The following is a 21,912-nucleotide window of genomic DNA, read 5'->3' on the forward strand; positions in this document are numbered from 1 at the left end:
GGTTTTTTTAATGTTTGCATTTATAACGGGAAGAACCATGAAGTCACAGAAAAAGCCTTCTTTCAGCATCTAAAATGTAAAAGAATGCTTTTAGGATGTGTGAAGCTACAGTATGGAACACCAGCAGTTCAAAGAAAAAAAGTGATTTGCTTGCAAATCATACTGTGATCTTTTTGTCAGTTTAACATGTGCATTTTTCTCTCAAGACATTGCACTGCAAAAGTCTGCAGGGTAGGGAAAAAATGGGGATGAGTTAGGTGGTGGTGGCTATTAATCAGAGCATGGACTTCTAAACTGGGAGAAACTAGAGTTATACCTGCTGCTATACCTGTTCCCTAGGCTAGAAACTTCCTTCCTAAATCAAAACAGAGAACTAATTCTGTAGTGAAAAAAAGTCATTCTGCATATGCCTAGAGGATCTGATTTACCTGTAAACTTTTAGGCATTCAGGGCAGAGATTACCCTTGGCTTGAATACGTTATTTTTCTGTCATTAAGATGTGATAAGGCTTAAAATTTACTAAGCTAGGCTTCTTGGCCATCTGACCCTCTGCAGCGAAACATTCCCCCCACTCCCATACACATGCACAATTAAAAATTTCTGAGGTTTGAGAATCCCTCTTCAGACCTCTAGCCCTAATCTCAGATTCTGAGGAGGTAAAAAAAGCAACAAACAATAGTGTTTATCCACTGGTGGGGGAAAATGTACTCTGTGCATGATCAGAAGCTCATATTACTTAACATGGACAAGCTGCAGAAATGGAGGCTTGAAGATAATGATTAAAGTTGGATGTTCTCCTCCTCCCCCTCCTTCCTTGGCCCCAACTAATCCTTAGGCAAAATTCACTACTACAGACAGAGGAGATAACCACAAAACCGTATGAAATTTCACTCAAATTTTCTGCCCCCTGCTCAAACGGAAGAGCAGAGCAAAGGAACAAGGAGGAAGGAAAGGGAGGGAATGACTGAACTACAGTAAAGGGTTAAACAGCTCAGCATAAGAGAACTACAGCAGTCTTACAGCTCCTCTCCAGACTCCATCCCTGCCAAAGCAACGGCTTGCCTGCTTTCCCTTTCTATCTACATAAAGAAAAGGGTTGGAAACACCTTTTTTTAAATAACAGCTGTACATTCAGACAGCTGGGACATGATATTCTTCTAAGGGGTCATTACTTCCAAATTTCCCAAAGGACCTGCTGGCAACTGTCCATGAGAAATTGAATTAAATATTTCCATTTCAAGAGGAATTTTTTTCCCGAGGAGAAAGGACTTCATAAAAGTAAATATTCTTGAAAATCCACAACCACAGCCCAAGTTATCTGATAGCTTCAAGCCAAAACAACTGATGGCAAATATCCAGAATATCCCCTTCCTTGCAGGTTTCTAAGGTGACATGTTTGCACAGAAAGCTACAAAACATAGTCCAATTTAAAAAAAAAAGCCTAATGAGAAATTAAACTCAGATAAATTTAAATCCATACCACAAGGAACAAAATCACAGCGGAGTTGGGTGAGTGAGTTCTGTCTCAGATATTAAATCTGTGACCCGGCTGTAAGCGCTTCACACTGAAGGATCATGTTACTCAATGCTCCTCCATACAATTATTTTTTCTCTTAAACACTGAAAAACTGTAATCCCAAAAAACCAGAAGCCACATAGAAACCAATCAAAATGGCACAAAACAGAATGCAAGCTTTTAAATCCTCCAAAAGCCTTCATCATTATTCAGTGTTTTTAAAAACTGGGGTGGCCAGGGGGAAAAGGAAAGATGTTTATGATTTTAAGATCTCAGCTTGCCAGCATCCCTGGTGAAATGCTGAACACGTACGTAAATTTGAAATCATGCTGGGGTCTTCTGGAATGAAGCAGCAAAATCTGGACACATCTCACTGAACAAACAAGACAGCTAATCCTTATGTCTAGTGTTAATGTCCTTTTTTTTGTTTCCAGGAGAATTCAATCACTTGAACTCCCCACTGGGATACCACCTCAATGAGAATTAGTCCTTAATTACAAAACAGAACAATAAACCATTGTTTTTTCAAAAGCAACTACTTCTGGGGAGCTCTACAACTTATAGTCAAAGCTTATGAACTGATTTCAGTGGGTATGGGTGCATCTTCACCTGGCTTGTAAATTAAACATGCTTCCCAAAAAAACAAGAACCTCAACAGGACTGCAGTCCTATGCACACTGCTTTAGAAATAAGCTCCATCCAACTCAGTGAAATTTGTGTCTGAGAAAACATGCCTAGTCTAGTATTGCATTGCAGGTCTGCACAGTGATAGAATTTCAAAATCTTCCCGGTTCACTTATAATGCCCCATTTTGATTGAGTTTATCCCTTCCAGGAAGTGAACCCACAAATCTTTATTTTTTGTACTGGTTTCTTTTCCCTCATTTTGAATTTCTCCTGCTTAAAATTAAGGCTTTTTGTAATGATATTTTTGTCTCAATTGCGTCTAAATTGTATTTTTAAATGACAGCAATGAAAATGAGGTAAACCAAAATCAATGGCAAATGTCAAAAAAGAAATTAAAAAGCAAAAATGGTCATATCAACTGATCTCTAATTTTATGGAAAGAATCTCTAAATTAATTGGCATGAATATTCCATAACAGATATTCTTATCCCAGCCCGTAAAATAAGAATAGAACTCCCCAATAACCCTGTTATAATAATGTAATAAAAATCCTTTAAATACTCAGATGTTTAGGAAAATTCACATGTAGGTACATCTTGTTATAAAATATTGTGGTATAATGGTCTTTTAAAACTCTTTCCCATTCTTTTTAATTCAGTTTTAAATTTCACAAAAACACTACTCCAGAAAATATCCAGGGTTTTTAAGAAAAACACAATAAAAGTATTTTTGTAGAAATCAGAACTAATTAGAGATTTCAGTATGCAGAAACAAAAGAAGAAATTTTGGTGACCAATTATTTAGGGCCTGTGAACTACCCTATGAAGACTAGGAATATAGTTTCATCCCTCCTTGCAACCAGCAAGGAGAAGCTTAGTTATTTGTAGAATATTCAGCAGCAGCACTGAAATAAGACACTGGAAAACTCATTTTTTTAAAAAAAAGTTTTCTCAGTCTGAAGATATCCTTGAAAATGCAGCATATAAATTTCGGAAAAAATAATTGCAGCCTTTAGTAGCTGTTTGAGTTCCAACAATTAGAAAGTGATAGTTTTAATTATTTACAACACAGGTGCATTCTGCATAACTATTTCTAAGGAGATTTCCCACAATAAATAAAAATATCAAACAGTCAATGGCAAAACTAAAAATGGGTATAAAAACGTATCTAGAGAACTACAGCAAAATTATTTAAAGATTCTTTTTACAGCAAAATTATTTAAAGATTCTTTTTAAATGTTTGACAAAAGCTTCACCTGTTGATATGTGCAAATGGGACATGTTACAATGAAAGCAATAAGACAGGATGTTGGGGAGAGGGGTAGCCAGTAAACATGTTCAGCTGAAAGCAAAAATTCCACTGAATTCAGGGGGAATCACTTCCTAGTACTTATATGCCTAGAATTCACTTTGAAAATGTAGAAGTGCAAAACAGTAGAGAGCTGGACAAAGTGTCATGGGGAGAGAATAAAAAGCCTCACAAGTTTCACTTCAAACTTGAGCCTAGAAACAAGAGCAAGACAGCTATATAGACAGACTCCTAGTTCACAAAGAGTATAATAAAATCACAGTGGAACTTCAATATCTACTGATGAAAACCCATCCATTTGAAGTATCACTTCAAAATGAGGTATCATCTAATTCAAGTGCCAGCCCTGAAAACCTGAGCACAGTGATATTTGATGGCCTGGTTTCTGCACGGAAGATGTTACTTGGCAGAAAATACTGGATTTGTAAATAGAAGATGTCACGTAATCTGCTACCAGGTTCTAACAACAAGAGAGAATGCATACTGAAAACAACCGTTAAGGCGGCTTGTATTTGAACGGAAGTGGTGTGACTGTGGCAGAGACAGGTAAAGTGTTTTTCTAGGCTTAGATTTCTAGGCTTAGATCTTAGTTTAATAAACTATCCTCTTTATCATTTGCTGCAACAAGAACAGAATTGGGTGGGCGCTTTCACAACAAATGGCACTCAAAGCAAATCTTGATCATGGAAAACTAACAATTAGTGAAGTGGTTTCACAGCATTTGCTTTACATCGGTCCAGAGCGCCCAACCTTTGCATGTGGAACAATTTAATATCAAATTTAAAGTAATAATTCATGATCTGAGACAGATGTGTACCATGCTTGCTAACAAGTTCAGAGAGACCCCTAAGCAATTACAGATGACATAGTTAGTGGTTGTGCTGATCCATGAAAAAACAACAGTAAATCCTTTTCTAGTAATGTAATCTTTTTAATAATCCAATTAAGGCCACAACATCTGGTCTTTCGTTTCAATGGCAGACAAATTGGGGTTTTCTCCATCATGTCCTGTACAACTTTTTTCTGTCCTCCTATTTCAAGACATCAGTATCCTGTCTGACTATTAATTTGGGGGAACTCAAATGCTGCCTTGTGCTATATTTTGTTGATCAGTAGCAGCAGCCAGACTTCAAAAGCCAGCAAACAGTATCATTGAAAGATAAGCAGAATAATTAACAAGATTCTCCATTTAGTAGTGTGGTGCATTTAATTTGATGATTTCAGATATATCTGCTGGTATTACACAAACCACATACTTTTGCTGGGATGGCCTGTGAATTAAAATCTGTTTATCAAATTTGGCTAAACCCCATAAAACTGACTGAGCCCTCAATCAATAACAAACAAATCAGAGATGAGCTTCAGGTATTAAGGATTTCTAATAATTCTGTGAAGTAACTTGTAAATTTTAATATTTTTAAGTCGAAATTTTCAAAAATAAATAATGAATTTTAATACAAGGTAATACCCCCCCACACACAACTCCCCCATACAGTTCTGTAGGAAAACCAAATTTGTAATGTTTATATTTGGAACATATTGAATGCATTTTACCTGAACACTTTTCTTGCTATCATTTTGGACAACTTGCTAATTTTGCTGCCACAAATACTATACAAATCTATTTAACAATGGGACAATAAAGTATTAATTTGTCACATTTGTAAAATGCTCAAAGTCTGTTTTATTTAGAATGGAATAAAAGATTTAAGGCAAAGACTACAGATTATGCTCTTTTCCTAGCATTTGTTTCCTTAAAATATGATTACCGTACTCCTTCAATCAGTTCTGAACAATATTCAAAAATACATTACATCCTCACTGAGTCCTGAACACAGTCAATATAAAATATGGGTACTAAGGACAGAAAGTCACAAAGTTGGCCATTACTAGCCTGCATTACATTTCACTTTCAATAATATTACAGGCAGATAGATCAAGATGGGTAGCTGTGTTAGTCTGCCTAGTCTGTGTTAGTATGTAGCAGTAGAAAAGAGTAAAAGTTCAGTAGCACCTTAAAGACTAACAAAATTTGTGTAAGGGTATGAGCTTTCATGGGTCATAGTGCATTCTTATCCATCCTGAAGAAGTGAACAGTGTGACTCATGAAAGCTCATACCCTGGATTCTTACTCTTTTCTACTAACATTACAACAGGTAGGCTATGTTGCATCTCTCAAAATTCCAAACACTCAAAGCTGCTTATTAAAAAACAATTAGATTAGTTTCACAGATGTGCAACTGTACAGCAAATGAAACAAATTCAAAGAGCAGATGGCTACACAAGGTAGAGTTTCCTAAATTTTCCCTTGGCCTCCCCACTAGAGGCTGTGATCAGGAAATACAGGGCCGGTGAGAAATGGTGTTTGACACTTTCCTTACTGGCCATTTTTCCTTGGGAAAACAATCCCCCTAATTCTGCATTCTGCTTTTATCCTTGCAGGAGAAAAGGAATCTGTACTTTCACTTATAAAAGACAGGGAAGCAAGGTGGGGGAGTTGAGAGGGGAAATGGTTGGTAGGGAATGGGTTTGCTCCCTCCCCAAAACCATACCTCCTCTCTAGAACTCAACCTGAAAGCAGGTTTTTTTTTAAATGTAAATAACTGCAGTGACTCAAAGTTTGACAAAATATCTAGTTTAGTCCTCAGCAGCAAAGCAAGAACACTGACATGTGTATAACTGTGCATGAATACACAGAGACACAGAACAGCTTGCAGCAACCGTTAAATTTATCATTATGGGTTTTATAAGATAAAGGATTTTATTGCAAAGTCTCTGGACCTCTTGCCTGTCTTTGGGCTGACTCACATCTCAAGAAATAGAATTTTATTTAAATAAAAAGGACTTGTTAGCAGTATGAAAATCCACAGTTCTCACATAGATTCATTGTTATTAATAAAAAATTAAATTACCAACACAAAGCAATCAAGTTTTGAAAAGAAGTAAGGGAACACCACCTCTCCCTATGCAGTTTTGTCCTAGAATATCCTGCATTATTTTCTATGTATGTGAAAATCATCCGTCAGCACTGTCTCAACATTATGGAGGAGCATATGGATGGAGTGAACCATCCTCCAAGCAGAACATTCCGGACAATGAGACAGGGAAAAAGTCCAGCTGTGATATGAGATGAAGAGAGTCACTCACAAGAACAAAAATCTGCCTTCAGTCTATTATAGTTACAGATCAGAAGACATTCTCCAGTGAAGATAGCATAAGCAGCTTAATTTTTTTTAAAGCGGGGGGTTAACAGAATGCATTCTTCTGACAGTGTCGAAAGAGCCCTCTTATTAAAATTATAAGATGAGATAGCTTACAGTGCTGCGCTGGAAAGACAGCACTGTAAATCAATACACGAGAAGCATGCTTCGAAAATGCAAAGAGGCTGCAGCATTTACATCCAAGAAAGTGCTTCTGCCAAATGGCAGCAAACTTTTGCTCACCCAACTATTCAAATTCATAAAGTGCCAGAAAGTCACAGGGTTGGGTGTATTCTGTGATCACGCTGCATAATTTGATACTGACAGTAGAAGTCAGCAACCCGCAAGATTCCCAGCCTTTTTTTTTTTAATGTTTACTTTAAATTGTTTAAAATGCTACATTTCCAGATCCCAGGACTATAAAGAGAAGCCTGAAAGCATACAGGTAACACTGGAGAGAGGCATTACCAAGGTTTCTTGTACTTGGCGAAACTCCTTGCTGTGATTTGAATCAGATAACACCAAATGGATTTAATTTGCATAATTTCTGCAGATCATAATGATTAACTTTCTCTTTATCTAGATTTTGGGACACATGATACAGAAAATCACAGCACATGCCCCTGGTAACTGACTTATCGGCAAACATGCAGTAACACCTCCTTCGATATAGCTATGCATGGAAACAGCACCTTACTTGCTAGTAAAAGTTGGCTCCATCTCAAAAGATATCCAGAAAAGGCAAAGAACCCAAAAGCAATTGAATGCTCCATTCTCTCCCCCCCACACCCGCAAAAAAAATTAGGAAGCACATAAAAAATGAAGTGACCATCAAGTATTCCTGCTTGGTTTGCCGGACTGTCTTTTCAGTAACTTTCTTTTAAAAAATGGCAACTTTAACAATGCATATGTTACCATGTTTCCAAATCTGGTCCTAACACAGTATACATTTCCCTTGCTATAGTGACACTAAGCAACATTTAATACCTATATCATTTTTTCCTCAGATCCTTAAAGTAAAGCTACTCTCTTCTCACAAAGTCTACAAGTATGTGGAAAACTGGGCATAGGAAACAGTGAGTTTCATTATGTAGATTGTGACTGTGCAAACTTCACCAGAAGCTGTTCAGAAAAGGTATAAGAAACAGAATTCAATACATTGAAAGTGTGGATTTTAGTTAGTCTCTCTCTTTCTATGGCATTGCTTATCTGTGCTATGATTAGTAAAAATTCCAAAATAACAACCACCTCATCATTATGTGTCATTACGTGAAAAAAATCAATTACATAAAGATGACACAGCTATATATCATCAAGTTCCTTTAATGGGAAAACCTACGTGGCTGTTTTTTAAGTAAGCTTGTGGCACAAACAGCCTGTCGCCATTAACGACTCCTTTATACTACCAGATAAGTAATCAAAAGAACAGGGTCGGCTTTTTGCAATACAAAAGCAACAAATCTTGCCCAGTGCCGCAGACTGATCAGACAACTGAATGTTATGAGAAAATGCTTTCAAAAACTGTCCAGCTTCTAGACATACTACAACGGAGCCCAAGCACTTCATAAAAAAATACACTAGAGGAGGGAAAAAAATCAAAATGAAAATTCTGATAAGGCAGGCCGATTTAGACATATGAGAATCCAAAAATTCACATAAAGAAAAAATAAAAGCGGCAAGATGGTCCAGACAGAATGAATTAGAGCCAAAGAAAGAATTTGGCAAAAACGACAGAGTATAGTCCTGCCTAGACTATGCCACTTCACCCTGCTTCCGTATGACAAAAATTCCCTGCATGTTGAAAATTAGCAAACTTGAAAGATGGACAGACTGGAGCCGCCCTCCAAGAGAGGTGGCCAAACTGGCTCTTTCACACATATTGTGTGGCTCTCAAACTTCCCATCACCCTATGTATGGGCTGGCTTTGAGAAGACATTTCTCTCTTTAAATCACTTCTCCAAGCCAAGCCAGCTGGCAGTTTGAGAAATACATTTAAAGTTGCTTTCTTTCCACCTCTCCTTCACTCCATCTGTTTGCTTCCCTCCCTCCCTCCCTTCTGGCTCCCAAACATCTGACATTCATGTCTTGCAGCTCTCAGACACCTGATGTTTATTATTATGTGGCTCTTACCTTCAACAAGTTTGGTCAGTCCTGCTCCAAGAGACAAGGAGCCGAGCTGTTACAAAGCCAGTTTAGGCAGTGGAACTGTGATTGAGGCCTGAGTTCTTTTATTTCTTTTAATCATCTCTCCAAGACAATGGGTTACATGGGCAAGTATGCAAATTTTTATTCTGGAAGATAAGGCAGATACAGGTATATAATTTTGGACCATGGTTATAGCCAGGATATTTTTTGTAGCAGGAACTCCTTTCCATATTATGCCACACACCCCTGATATTGCCAGTTCTCCTGGAGCTTACAGTAGGCCTTGTACTAAGAGCCCTGTAAGCTCTTGGAGGATTGGCTACAGCAGGGGTGTGTGGTCTAATATGCAAAGGAGTTCCTGCTACAAAAAAAGCCCTGGATAGCACAAGCATTCTCTCTTGTTTTCACTGTCCAGGCAGTCATACTGAATGCATCTGGGGAATCCTCCCTTTAGAGAAATGTCTACTTAAGATAAATGTCTACTCATGCTCAGAGATGGATTTTCTGTCCACAGGAAAAAAGTGGTGAGACAAAACAGATGATGGCTGCCAGGAGCAAGCTAGGAGAGAAACCTGGAGCTGACCCCAGTTAGTGTCCAGTCCATTTGTTTCTCTTACACCCCACTCCTACTACATTAGCAGGCATAGAGGGGTGAGCGAGCAGGCAAGGGGGGGGGGGGGGAGACCAAGCAAATGATAAGGCAGAGTGAAGCAGAATGGAGGCAGGGGAGTAAGTGGAGCTAGCAAGAGGGGAAATGAGGGCTGGTGGTTGGGGGGAAAGGGATTTCTTCTCTCTTGTGAGGCCTTGCATGCCCACTTTGTGTTTTAATAATGCACATAAATGCTGTGTTTAAAATCAAAGGCAAAATGCGTATTTTTACTCTGCCAGAAAAATATACGGTAGTATCCTAAATATAATTTACAAAAATAAGCCTCATTTTGGGGTACAAAACCATGCCTACAGCCTGCTGTAATGTTCAAAGATGCCAAATTGTCATTTAAATTTACACTAAACAGATGTCAAGACTTGTTTCTGTTGCAACTCAAACCAATACAAAAGGGGGAACAAGAACATGTCTTCCTCCTTCTTGGCATTAGAACCACACCCTGCAACACTCCACAGAAGAAAACAAGGGCATAATTATAATGCCCCTTTTTCTCCATACCAGGAATTACTGCCCAAACACCCCAGGGTCACTTATTATCAAAGGTTCCACTTCATATTTTGTACTCAGTTGTTTTGTCCATCTGGAATTGTTTTAAAAACCAACGTAAGATTTTTTGACACTGAAGACAAACTAGAAAAACTGCTTTGTCCCCAAAACAGTTCAAAACATGGCTTATCAGCTGCAGTATGAAAATAACAGGATGTGTTTTGTGCTTTAATGTGCATGTATTTACACACACACACACACACTAGTGAGAAAGTGCAACCATCCCACTCCTCCTCATTTAGATTTCCAAAGATGCTGAGGAGGAAGTTGAAACCTGAGGACTGACTGTATTAGTAACTTGGGCAAACAAACGAGATTCTCGCTGTCATCTCCATATTGGTCTTGATCACTAATAGGCCAACCAGATTGGAAATGGGACTTCCTCCATACAGATATGAGCAAAAGTAAAAAGCGTGCCTACTAGACATGGTAATACAGTTCCCCATAAAAATAAATGGAGAGACAAAAAGCCAGAGTGCTGCCAGTGGCAGGAGTCAAAGGGCACTTGGCTTTGAGAGGGCCAGTCCAGTGGATCCTGGATCAGCACTGGAGCAAATTCTCTTTCTCTTACTGGTCGTTTGTTCAATTGTGTTCGTGATTTCTGGGTCCCTTTGTCAAAAGGTGGTTATATAAATGTTTAAATAAATAAGGGGCGACAGGTAATGGAAATAGAAACTTTCTCCGGTACAGGTGCAGTTTGAGGATATGTCAAACATTACCTAATAAAGTAAACAATCCACATTTATTTGGGGGTAAGCCCCACTGGCCTCAAAGGGGCATTCTCAAGTAAACATGCACATCTGCTGTACTTCAGTTTAAGGCTATTATAAGCTGCAGGTTCTAAAGCTTTTCCATCATAACCTGAAACTTCTTTTTCTCTCTTCCCACCTCCTTTTTCAGTACTAGCTTGGAGAAGAGTTTTGGGGAACTTGAGACCTTGCTCACTCCTTTGTGACTCCACTGATGAGAATCATAAGATTCTGTTCCTCTTGGATTCCCCCCCCCCCATCACCACCATAGACCAGCAAAAGTGGCTGAGATGTTAATATAAAATTATGCAATTTCGCTGCCACTGGAGAAGAATTCAAGATGACAAACGGTTTACACTTGAGCTTCTTCTCCATCTAGAGCAAACATTCTTTTGCATCATCACTAACAGAGACAAGTTTCTGGGATGAAGCCCTTGAAGATAAGGAAAGGAAAGGTTCCCTGTGCAAGCACCAGTCGTTTCTGACTCTGGGGTGATGTTGCTTCCACAAGATAAAGCAATGCATAATTATGCTAAGGAGAGACTTACCCTTTTCTGTGCACCAACAGGTGGCCGACACAGCCAAAGAACTAAACAAGAACTGTATTTATGTATCTAAGGCTGCCTTCGGTGGTCATTTAGTTAGCTAATGCTGCCCTCAATTTTCAGCAAAAGCAAAATATTTCAAATGCATACACTTGTCTTCACATGTCAATGACTGCTGACTGCCAAGATCTAGCACATTTCTGCATATATCTCTAGCAAGATCTTTTGTTTTCCGAAACGTTATTTACTGGTTTGCAATAGCCTACTGTTCTATTTTAAATGTTGCACAAAGCCTTAAACAGCCAGCTTATTTAGCACTGAGCAATCAGCATGGAAAATTTCTGCTTTAGCAACTGACAGGTTACCATAGCAATGGGCTCAAAACAAGGTGGATAAAAATGTTTTTTTTTTAAAAAAATAATAATAATAAACAGAACTGGATTAAAAAAAAAATTAAATTATGCTTTTATTTAAAAAGTCATTTCTATTAAGTGTCTTTGGTATCAATTATATCTGAATGTAGTATAACCAATATTTTAAAGAGTACACTCATAAATTGCATTCTGACACAATGAACATGGTATGTTTGTTTTGAAAATGGGAGTGTAATCCTAAACAGAGTCAAACCCTTCTAAGTCCACAGAAGTCAGTGGACTTGAAAGGGTTGTAACACTGCTTCGGATTGCACAATGAGCCTCTGAATGTCTTGCATAGGCCTGGGGAATAGGAGGTTTCCAGGTCTGAAAACAAACCACAGTTTATCGTGAAGTCTAAACTGGGTGAAATAACAAATGGCGGCTTGTTCTTATACGTACAAACTGAGATCAAACTTTAAAAAAAAAAAAACTGTGACCCTCATACCAATGGTTTCCAGGGTAAGGTAATATACACTCATAAATTCAGATGCAATTTGACTCTCAGAGAGTTATTTGGCTGTAAGTATGCTGCCCACATAGCCATGCACACTTTTGTGATAGCAAAGGCAAATGTTTATGCCATAATAAATTCATGTGCCATAAATTCCTATATGATGCTTTGTAACTTTTCAGACAGCCACAAAGGACTCTCTAAATTCTCTTAATGTGAACCTGTGAAAACAGAATGCAACTGCTGAAGTATTCATTAATAGCTCTCCACACTGTTTCCTTATTTAAGAAATTAGTGTTGTTTCTCCAAAAGAATATTGTCCAGAGCAGTGTACATACATATTTTTAAAACCTAATTATATGAGATCAAAGTTTAAAAACAACAATAATTAAAAATACCATACTACAGTAATCAACTGCCAAAATTTAAATTAAAAATTATCAGAATCATTCAGCTACACAAATGAAAACATACAAATAAAAGCAATAGCCTATAGGAGAAAAAACTATAGATAATATGCCCTTCCCTAAATATTAAATCAAAAGTCAAAAGCCAGTCATAACAATAGTAACTGTAGAAAAAGAACCACCTCTGTCACAACTTAAAATACACCAAAAACTATTTAGCCCTCCAGGCTCAAAGTGAATGCTTTAGCATGGTTCTGAAAATGGGCACAAGGCCAATAGAGAGGTTCAAAGAATTCTACATGAAGGGTGCCACAACACAGAAGGCCCCGGGGGATTTGCAACAGAGTCTTGGAGGACAACCAGAACAGCTGATTGAACAGTCCCCTGAAATACTCTGGCCCCAGTAGTGTGATGTACATCATGGCTGCATTGGTGACTGTGCACATTGTGGGATTCACTTTCAGGCCTAACTCATGTCCTGCAATCTCTTCCATCTGTCAATGTTAACCAAGGCAAATATTATTTTTGCATCCTTCTTTCATTCCAGAAGGATTCCCAATGTGGCTTACACAAAACAATAATACACAATTAACCATTACTCTGAAGAGGCATTCCACCCAAACCCCGATTCTCATCGGATAGCTGTGAATCTTCTATTTTCCTTTTATCCTATATGGCTTTCTTGACTGCTAGCAACCAGATGCTCGTTGCCAGGCTGCACACTTCTTGCTCCCTTCCCCCACCCTCAAGGACTGCAGGTCTTCTCACTATCCGATGGCAGAGAAGGAAAAGCTATGTGCAACGTTTTAAAACATCAACCCTACCATCTTAAATACAAAAATAAATATACACTCATCTACATTAGAATTAGAAGTGACTTAGAAGTGTTCATGGAGAATAAAATTGATGGCTATTGAACCAAATGTTCTTAGAACATGTGTGTCTTTCCTGAACAGGAAAGTTTAAACAATGGAAGAGTCACTTCAGCATGCTTAAAGCAATAATAGGGACAAATGGCAAAAAAAATAATTCAGGCAACTCAGTTCTCATCTCATCTCATTTTTTTTCAAACTTACTTTCCTGGCCCTCTAGGCTTGTTAATGCCAATTTCCCCCTTTGTTAAAGACTGGTGAGAGATCAGAATTCAAAACAGCAGCAGTTCAAGCAAACAACATTATGTTCCAAGGACAGATAAGCATTTGTGAGACCATCTTTGTGGCAGCTGACTCACAGCATGCATTCTTTCTGTGTCCTGATGGATGTGTTGGCATAAATCAGTTGGACAGATTTAACTGCACAGGAATTAGGGGGGGGGGGAGGGGGTTTGCTCAGGAAGCCCAAACTGACATCTGGGAGATAGGGAGTGGGCAATAAGGAGAGAGGGCAGAGTGACCCCCTCCATGAGGATAATTCCCCTTTGTGTTGCTCAGACATTAGGACTGCTTGACCCAGTAACTCTCAACATGGGCAGGTGCTAATGAGCTGTGTGTAGGCCCCCTCACTTTCAGTCTTTAGGAGGCAGCTGAAAGTTTTGCTTCAAGCAGTTTTGCATCAAGCAGCCCTAAATTGAGAAATCTGGTTTTATGTGTTTTACATACACGATTTTACATATTTTATTAATATTCACAGAATCATAGAGTTGGAAGGTACCTCCAGGGTCATCCAATCCAACCCCCTGCACAATGCAGGAAATTCACAAATACACCCCCCCCCCCTAAAATTCACAGGATCCGCATTGCTGTCTAATGGCAGCCTGTGATCCGCACTGCTGTATTGCAAGCTGCCTTGAACTGTGTGGAAGAATGGCAGCCAATAACTATTTTAAATAAATCTGCAACAGCCCAGCTGCAGGTGATCCACAAAAAACACTGCCCATGGGAAAGCATTAACACCACTCAACATGGATGGGGCACCTAGTGTGCAACAGGAACAAGTCTATTCATGCTTAACAGTCCACAGACTCAAGGAGGCCAAAAGCCACCACAAGCCCCCCAAAAGTTTCACTCTGCCCAGACATTCTAGGAAAACAAATTCCAAAACCTGCCAGAGCTATGGGCCCCTGGTGGCTGGCTACTGAGACTATCGAGCTACCCTTAATTAAGACTGCTGGACCAGGATCTGGGAGACTCAGGTTCAAATTCACAGGCTGCCATTAGAAGCTCAATGGGTGGTCTTGGTTCAGTCACTCTTTTCAACCTAACTCTATCTCACAAGGTTGCCAGTGTAGGAATTAAACAGCAGAGGGCAGAACGGTATTCGTAAACTGCTGTGTATCCCCAGTGGGGAGAAACATGTGGTGTAACTAGCTAAGTAAATAAAGATTGGAATTGGAGAGGAAACTGGGATTGTTCCTGTAGTTAACTCAAAGGTTTGGTTAATTTTCAGTGTTACTCCAAACTATTATAATTCTGGAACAAGCACAAATGATTTCATATGTCATGGTAAAACACTGATAAGTTATCTTATCTTGACATCTTGTGACATCACCCATTTGCTCCTGGTACTTGTTCAGGTGTCACATTAACAAAAGGGGATCATCTTCATCCCCAGAGAATCCAGTCAAGTCACTCTCAATTTTTTAAAAAAAAAATTAGTACCACAAGTCTTAAAGGAGTAAGATACATGCACACAGTTCGCTTAGTGGGTTCCCTGTTCCTGAACAACATTGTCGCAGAGGAACATTCCTTTCCCAACTTTGCATCTGGATTTATTACAGTGAAATCCAACCAGTAAAACATACAACATCATTTCAGTTGATTGTAGTTTGGCAACATGAACTCAGATACTTTCTGTACCCAAATGTTAAAAAGCATGAATCATCTCTGAAATTCACAATGTGACTTGAGGAACTGTTCTGATTATGAAACATCCTTTTGGAATGTACAGATAATGGACCTGCCCAAGGATAAACATAGCAGGGGGATTCCTGATCTACTGAAGGCAACGTTGTGGAAGCACCAACACAAACAATTTAAATAAACATCCTGAAACTTACCATCAGTCAACATAAGTGGTGGTGCTTTACAAACCGACACAGGTTGTAAACTCTGATCAGGCTGATCTGTCTCATTCAAATCCTATCCACATTGCCCAAGGGGCTGCAATACTTTCGTTTCAAAACACATGGGGGCATGTACCTAGATTGCACCCCAAAACAATCTCCAGTCAAAGATGCAAAGCAGCTGAGATTGGGAAAGATATTTCATTACGTTGGAGCCTGGAGAGCCACTGCCAGGCAGAGCAGACAATACTTAGGGAGATGGATCTATTATCAGATTCTGTACAGTATAAGCCATGTTCATTAAAAGACGTATTTGGGGCAAGAGTAGTGTGACTCAGTGGCAGACTGAATGATCTGCATATGAAGAGTCTCAGGTTCAATCCACAGCACCTCTAGTTAAAAGGATCTCAAGAAGCAGATGCTTTCTTTTCATGAAAACTTGCAAGCCATTGCCAAGCACAATAGAAGGTAATGAGCTAAATGAACCAATGGCTTTATGAGCTAAATGAACCAATGGCTTTATTCTTTTTTAAAATTGTTTTATTTACAAATGTACAAGTATAGCATAGATATGGACAGAGTCATGGCTTTATTCCATGTAAGGGAAAACCAAAACAGTATTGTGCACTTTGCCCAGCAGTGACTCTCCAAGGTCTCTTGTAACAAAAGCCTTTTGCGATGTACTAAAATGAATTACATTGAAAACAATGGGAGAGGCCTAAAAGCCTGTGGGATATAATGGGAGCCAAGAATGACACTTGACTTACACTGAAGTTGCAACAAAAATGTAGAATGGTTTTTGAGAAACCTGCCCTGAAATGACAGCCCTCAGAGTGGAATGACAGTCCCTGGAACCAGATAAACTTTGCTGGACCTAGAATGATTACCCCCAAAGGGAAATGATGGCCCCCTGGGAGTAGAATGTTCTGACACAGATCCCCCATGAGTGAACTAATGGCCCCTGTGACTAGAATCAGTGCTCTAGGACTGGAATGACAACTCCTAAAGAGGAATGACAGCCTCTGGATTCAGATAAACTGTGCTGGGCCTGGAATGACAACCCCTGAAACCAGGTAAATTGTTCTGGACCTGGGATAACAACAGAGAGTGGAATCACTTCCCCTGGACAAAATAAACTGTGCTGGGTATGGAATTACAATCCCCAGAAGGAAACAATGGCCCAGGAGAAGACTGCATTCTGGGATTGCAAAAACAGCCCCGCCCAGTGAATAAACGGTGGGACTGGAATCAGTACTCTACGATAACCCCTGCAAAGTGCTCTGGGACTGGAATGACAGCTCCCAAAGTGGTATGAAAGCCCCTGGCCCCAGATACACTACTTTAGAACTGGAATGACAGTCTCTACAATGGAATGATTGCTCTGGAACTAGAATCAGTGTTCTGGGACTGGAGTGTCAAGCCCCAGAGTGGAATGATGGCTCATGAGAAAAGCAGAAGTGTTGTCATTCCAGTCCCAAAGCACTTTATCTGGGTCACTGAGCCATCTTTCCATTCTAGGGGCTGTCATTGTGCAGGTCAATTGGCATTTCAGGTTCCCATTATATCTCATGGCCTTTTAGGCCTCTCCCATTGTTTCCTGTCCTTCTCCCCACCACCACCCTTCATCATGCAAAAGTCTTTTTTGTTACAAGAGACTCTGGAAAGCCATTGCCAGGCAAAGTACACAGTACTAAGGAAAACAGACCAACTTTCCAGCTTGGTATTAGCCAGACATTGTCAGCTGGGTTAGCCTTGGGGGGAGGAAGGGAATCAAAAATCCAGGACACAACCTAGGTGTCATTTGGTGCCTCCTTAAAGAAACATTTTTGTGGATCATGTCCTGGGTTGTTTCTATTTACTATATACTCCACTTTCCTCCCCAATGGGGACCTAAAGTGGCTTACAGCACTCTCTCCATTTTATCCTCATAACAATTCTGTCAGGTAGGTTAAGCTGAAAGTGTGTAACGGGCTCAAGGTCACTCAACAAGCTTTTGTTGTGCAGCCACTGTGGAACTACTTTCTCATCACCCCCCCCCTCCCTTCTGTGCCTCAAAGTCCTTGCCCTGACCTGGATAGCCTGATCTTGTCGGAAGCTAAGCAGGGTCAGCCCCGGTTAGTACTCAGATGAGCGACCACCAGGGAAGTCCAGGGCTGCTGCTCGGAGCCAGTCAATGGAAAACCACCCCTAAACGTCTCTTGCCTTGAAAGCCCAGCACGGGTGTCAAACATGCAGACCGGGGGCCAAATCAGGCTCTCGGAGGGCTCCTATCAGGCCCCCGAGCAACTGGCTGCCATCTGCTTCCTTCTCCTTCTCTTGCTTCCTTTTGCACAACAGCTTTCCTTGCAAGACTTGCTCAATCGCACAGGAACTACAGAGCAAAACTTGGCCAAGCCTCCTCCCTTGAAGGAGGGGGGGGGGGGAGGCAGAGCTTGCTTTGCCAGGTTCTCTCAACCGCACAGCAGAGCTACTGAGCCAAGCCTCTCTTCCTTCTATTGGCTGAGGTTCCTCCCCCTTCTCATCCCCTGGGGAAGGAAGGAAAGAGCCAAAAGCTTCCTTTGCCCAGTTCCAGGATCCCATGGGAGAGCTACAAAGAAAGCACCTTTAAGACCAATGAGTGCTAATATTTAAAGTTTAATTGTGTTTGTCTGTGTCCATTATAAAGTTTATGTCTCTGCTACCTAAACTTAAATAGGTACACACATGGCCCAGTCCGACATGATCCGGCCCGGCCTGACAAGGTCTTATTTATGTCAGATTCGTCCCTCATAACAAATGAGTTTGACACCCCTGCCCTACAGTCGGCCTTGACTGGCCCACCGTGAGATTCGAACCTGGGTCTTCCAGATCCTAGACCGACACTCTAACCGCTATAGTGGCTCTATTGGGCAGTCTTAGATGGGAAGGGGGATATCAGCAGCAGGTGATACGGGTCGCGACCGTTCAACCTCGGCCTGCCCGGTTCAAAGGATTCCCTCCCCGCCTGAGAGCCGCCGCCGTTGGCACCAGAAGGTGCTGAGGGGGCGGAGACGCTTCGCGACGAGATAAGGCAGAAGCGGCCGAGGCCAGGAGGCGGCCGCGCATCTTCCGCTCCTTCCGCAGAGGCCGCCCTCCATTGCCCCGGCAACCGGCGGGTGAGGGGGGGGGGGAGGACGGCGACGCGCGAGCCACGAAGGGGAGTGGCCACGGCGGCAACGGCAGCCCAGGCCACGCCCACCGTTCGCGCGAGACGGGGGAAGGAGGGAGGGGCTGTCTTTTGGGGGGGGGGTGGAATTCTCCTCACCGTGACGAAGCCTCTGCGAAGCCGACCTCGGCGACAGGCGACATGGCGGGAGAAGCAGCAGCAACGGCAACGGGCCGGTTGTCCAGAAAGAAAAGAGGGTAACCTAACCACCCCCCTCGCTGACCCCCTCGCACCAGGAAGCGGAAGTGCCCCCGGCGGATATGACGTTGGAAGTCGAGCCGGTTGGCCAAAGTTTTGCTGCCGGGTGCTTTCTCGTCCCCCCCCCCCTTCTGCGCCTCGAAGTCGATGCCGCTCATAAAGAACGGTTTATTTCGCCCAGTTTGCATTTGCCGGTTCTGTGTGTATGAATCACACTATGGAGGAATGTGTCAAACACGTCTTTGCAGCACTTACCCTCTGGAATGATTACTATTAGTTCCATAGTGGCACTTTCTGTCCCCGCCCTTCCCCCTGCCGATAGTTTGTGAGAGAATAACCGACTTGCGTACTCCCCGGTGGGCGCAGTTTCGAGGCTTGGCCGGTAGGGGGCTCCCGACTCCTTTTACGAGAATTGTCGCCGCGGCGGCCAAGAGGGGGCAGCGCGGAGACGCTGGTAAGGGTTAAAGGCGCCTGCGCACTGGGGAAAGCTCGCCTCGCGTGTGAGTTAATGGCCCAGCTGTCTGCTCACGCAGCAGTAATTCCTATTTTATTGAGGGATTTGTGAATAAACATAGCAAAGAAGCTATGCTGCGAAAGCTAGAGAACCTTGTAATGCCCCCCGCCACCTTTGGCTGGAGTCCGAAAGGAGATACTGGCCAACTTCTGACGCCGTCATGTCCCCCTTTGGCTGTCGGTTTTCATGTTAAGAGTGCTTATTTGTACACTTGTTCTTAGGTTTATTCGGCAGAGACAAGCTGGCTCAAAACATCAGCCATTTATTTCCAAGGAGACAACAGTAATAAGTTTAGCTAAAATATAAAACTGGAAACTGAAACGAGCTCCACCCAGTAGAATCAAACTAAATCATACAGATATTAGGGGAGGAGCAGACTTATTTTATTTCATACATACAATAAATATACCATACTCCTCGCATTTTAACAGGCTCACTTAAGATCATGCTGCAAAGTTTTGATCCTGAATTAAATTAGAAATATATAGCTGTCCAATAAATCCCACCAAATCGAATGGGGCTCCATTATATCCTGTTGAACTCTGTATGCTTAGAATCACACTACATTGAGGACTGTGTCAAACGTGTTTGCAGCACTTAAAGCTGGAGTTATTCTTAGTTCCATTTCTGTACAACTCTACTAACCCCCACCAAGAATTTTATGGTGTCTAGGACTCCTAGTTGACTCTTATACAGAGACTGGCATGGTCATCTTTTACTGAGGCAGCTAGAACAGCAATCAGATACTGTCAGGCCATTTTCTGGAACCCTGATTCAGCACTGAACCATAGCCAAAAACTGCAAGCACCTATCAAAGAAATGCAGATAGATTCAGGTGGGTAGCCATGTTGCTTTGAAGCATCAGAACAAAGTTTGAGTCCAGTGCCACCTTTAAGACTTAAGTTATTCTGAGTATAAGCTTTCTTGTAAGTGTTCACTTCTTCAGATACATTGAAACAGAAGTCATCTACCTATATGTAATGGTTGGTGATGAAGCTGTTTGCAGGAAGGGCCCTTCCAAAGACAATACAGGGCCCTTCCAAAGACTTCTCTGCCACCCACCCATGTGCCATACTTGCACTACCATAGACTTTAACAAGTGTAGGTGTAAAGTCTAACTAAAGTTTGCGTAACTCCTCCTGTACTTGGAGCTGCAGGCTTGCAGAGCTTTTCACTTCTGCCATCTGTTTTCCTTCCCCTTTTTAAAATTCTTTATCACCAACAAAAAATTATGAGTAACTCCCGTGCTTCCTTGCCTCTTTGTGGGGTTTAAATTGTTCCTTTGATAAGGTATTTTATGACACTAGCTCAGTTGTTCTCCTAGAATCTGAAAGATCTTCCCAAGAAGCAAAGATAAAACATCAAGATTCACACAAACATAATAATATCATTGTTTACTTTAGTGAAAGGCTTCCTGCAGTGGCTTGGTTCCTTGCCAAATTGTCTTATATTTGAAATCACTGATCATCTCAGCACCCAGTGCTGCAGAACTGCAAAACAGGAAAGACAATAACACTGCAGGCCTTTCCAGTAGCCAAGAAAAGGGTAACCTTTCAGCATGTTTTGCTTCAGTCCATGGCTATGATATCGAGCCGCTTATCTGTAGTCTTCACACATTATAGACATGTCTGGTTTCTTAGCTGCAAGGCCATAACCATGAACAACCCTGGAACAATATAATATTTGGCACAGAATACTATGAAAGTAATGTAAACACTTGGGTTTCTCTAGATAAAATTCCACTGCCCAAGGCTGTTTTGGAAATGAGATCAAAACCCTCTTTAAACATTGTACTTCCCAGGATTAAATCTTTTTCGGGGCGGGGGGGACCTGTATATGTGTGGCAAAGAGCTGTGGCTCATTGAGAGTTTCTAGGTGTGCATCCACCTATGTATAAAGATCCTTATCCATACTTTACTGTTTGCTATGGGAAATCCAAACATCTTGCATGCCATAGAAAGTTTAGAGGTGCCCTCATACAAGAAATCATAAATGCAGAAATCAGTCCCAATTCACATTAAAAACAAGGCAAAAACTTGAGTTCTGCAAACTATTAGCACTTTACAAATATTGTAGTATTAATAGCATTTCCAGGCAGTGCAAGCAGATCTGTCTTAATGCATCACTCCAACCCTCCCCCCTCCCCTTGGAAATAGCCTGGATCAGCCTTGCAGCTAGGTCTTTACTTGAAAAGAAGTACCATTTTTAATGGGCCATCTCTCAAACCATTTGGCATTTCAGACCTTTTGGCTTCTGTATCCCAGGTGCATATTGTACCTCATGAAATCTGTTTTGCACCCAACACCATTAATCAAGTCTGTGACTTTTATCTGGTTGTCATTTCGGGAAGGCTTTAGGCCAAAAACTCTGAGACTTTTCTATCATAACCCCCAAACACCTTTCTCTCTTACTCTGTGTGCGCGCATGCATATATGAGCA

General features: G+C 41.2%; 1 protein-coding gene across 2 annotated transcripts in view; it reads right to left on the reverse strand.

Moving 5' to 3' along the window:
• The window catches only part of EYA3 (EYA transcriptional coactivator and phosphatase 3), a 75,873-nt gene extending 56,841 nt beyond the window's left edge, over nt 1-19,032 (reverse strand). Inside the window, exon 1 of one of the 2 annotated variants that reach the window (XM_060257904.1) lies at nt 18,861-19,032. The gene's annotated coding sequence lies outside the window, so the exon portion shown is untranslated. The remainder of the gene's footprint in view (nt 1-18,860) is intronic. The other variant, XM_060257902.1, reaches the window with a different exon arrangement.
• Nucleotides 19,033-21,912: the final 2,880 nt, after the last annotated feature.

The sequence above is a fragment of the Heteronotia binoei genome, chromosome 17 (genome assembly GCF_032191835.1).
Source record: "Heteronotia binoei isolate CCM8104 ecotype False Entrance Well chromosome 17, APGP_CSIRO_Hbin_v1, whole genome shotgun sequence".
In the NCBI taxonomy this organism is placed as follows: Eukaryota; Metazoa; Chordata; class Lepidosauria; order Squamata; family Gekkonidae; genus Heteronotia; species Heteronotia binoei.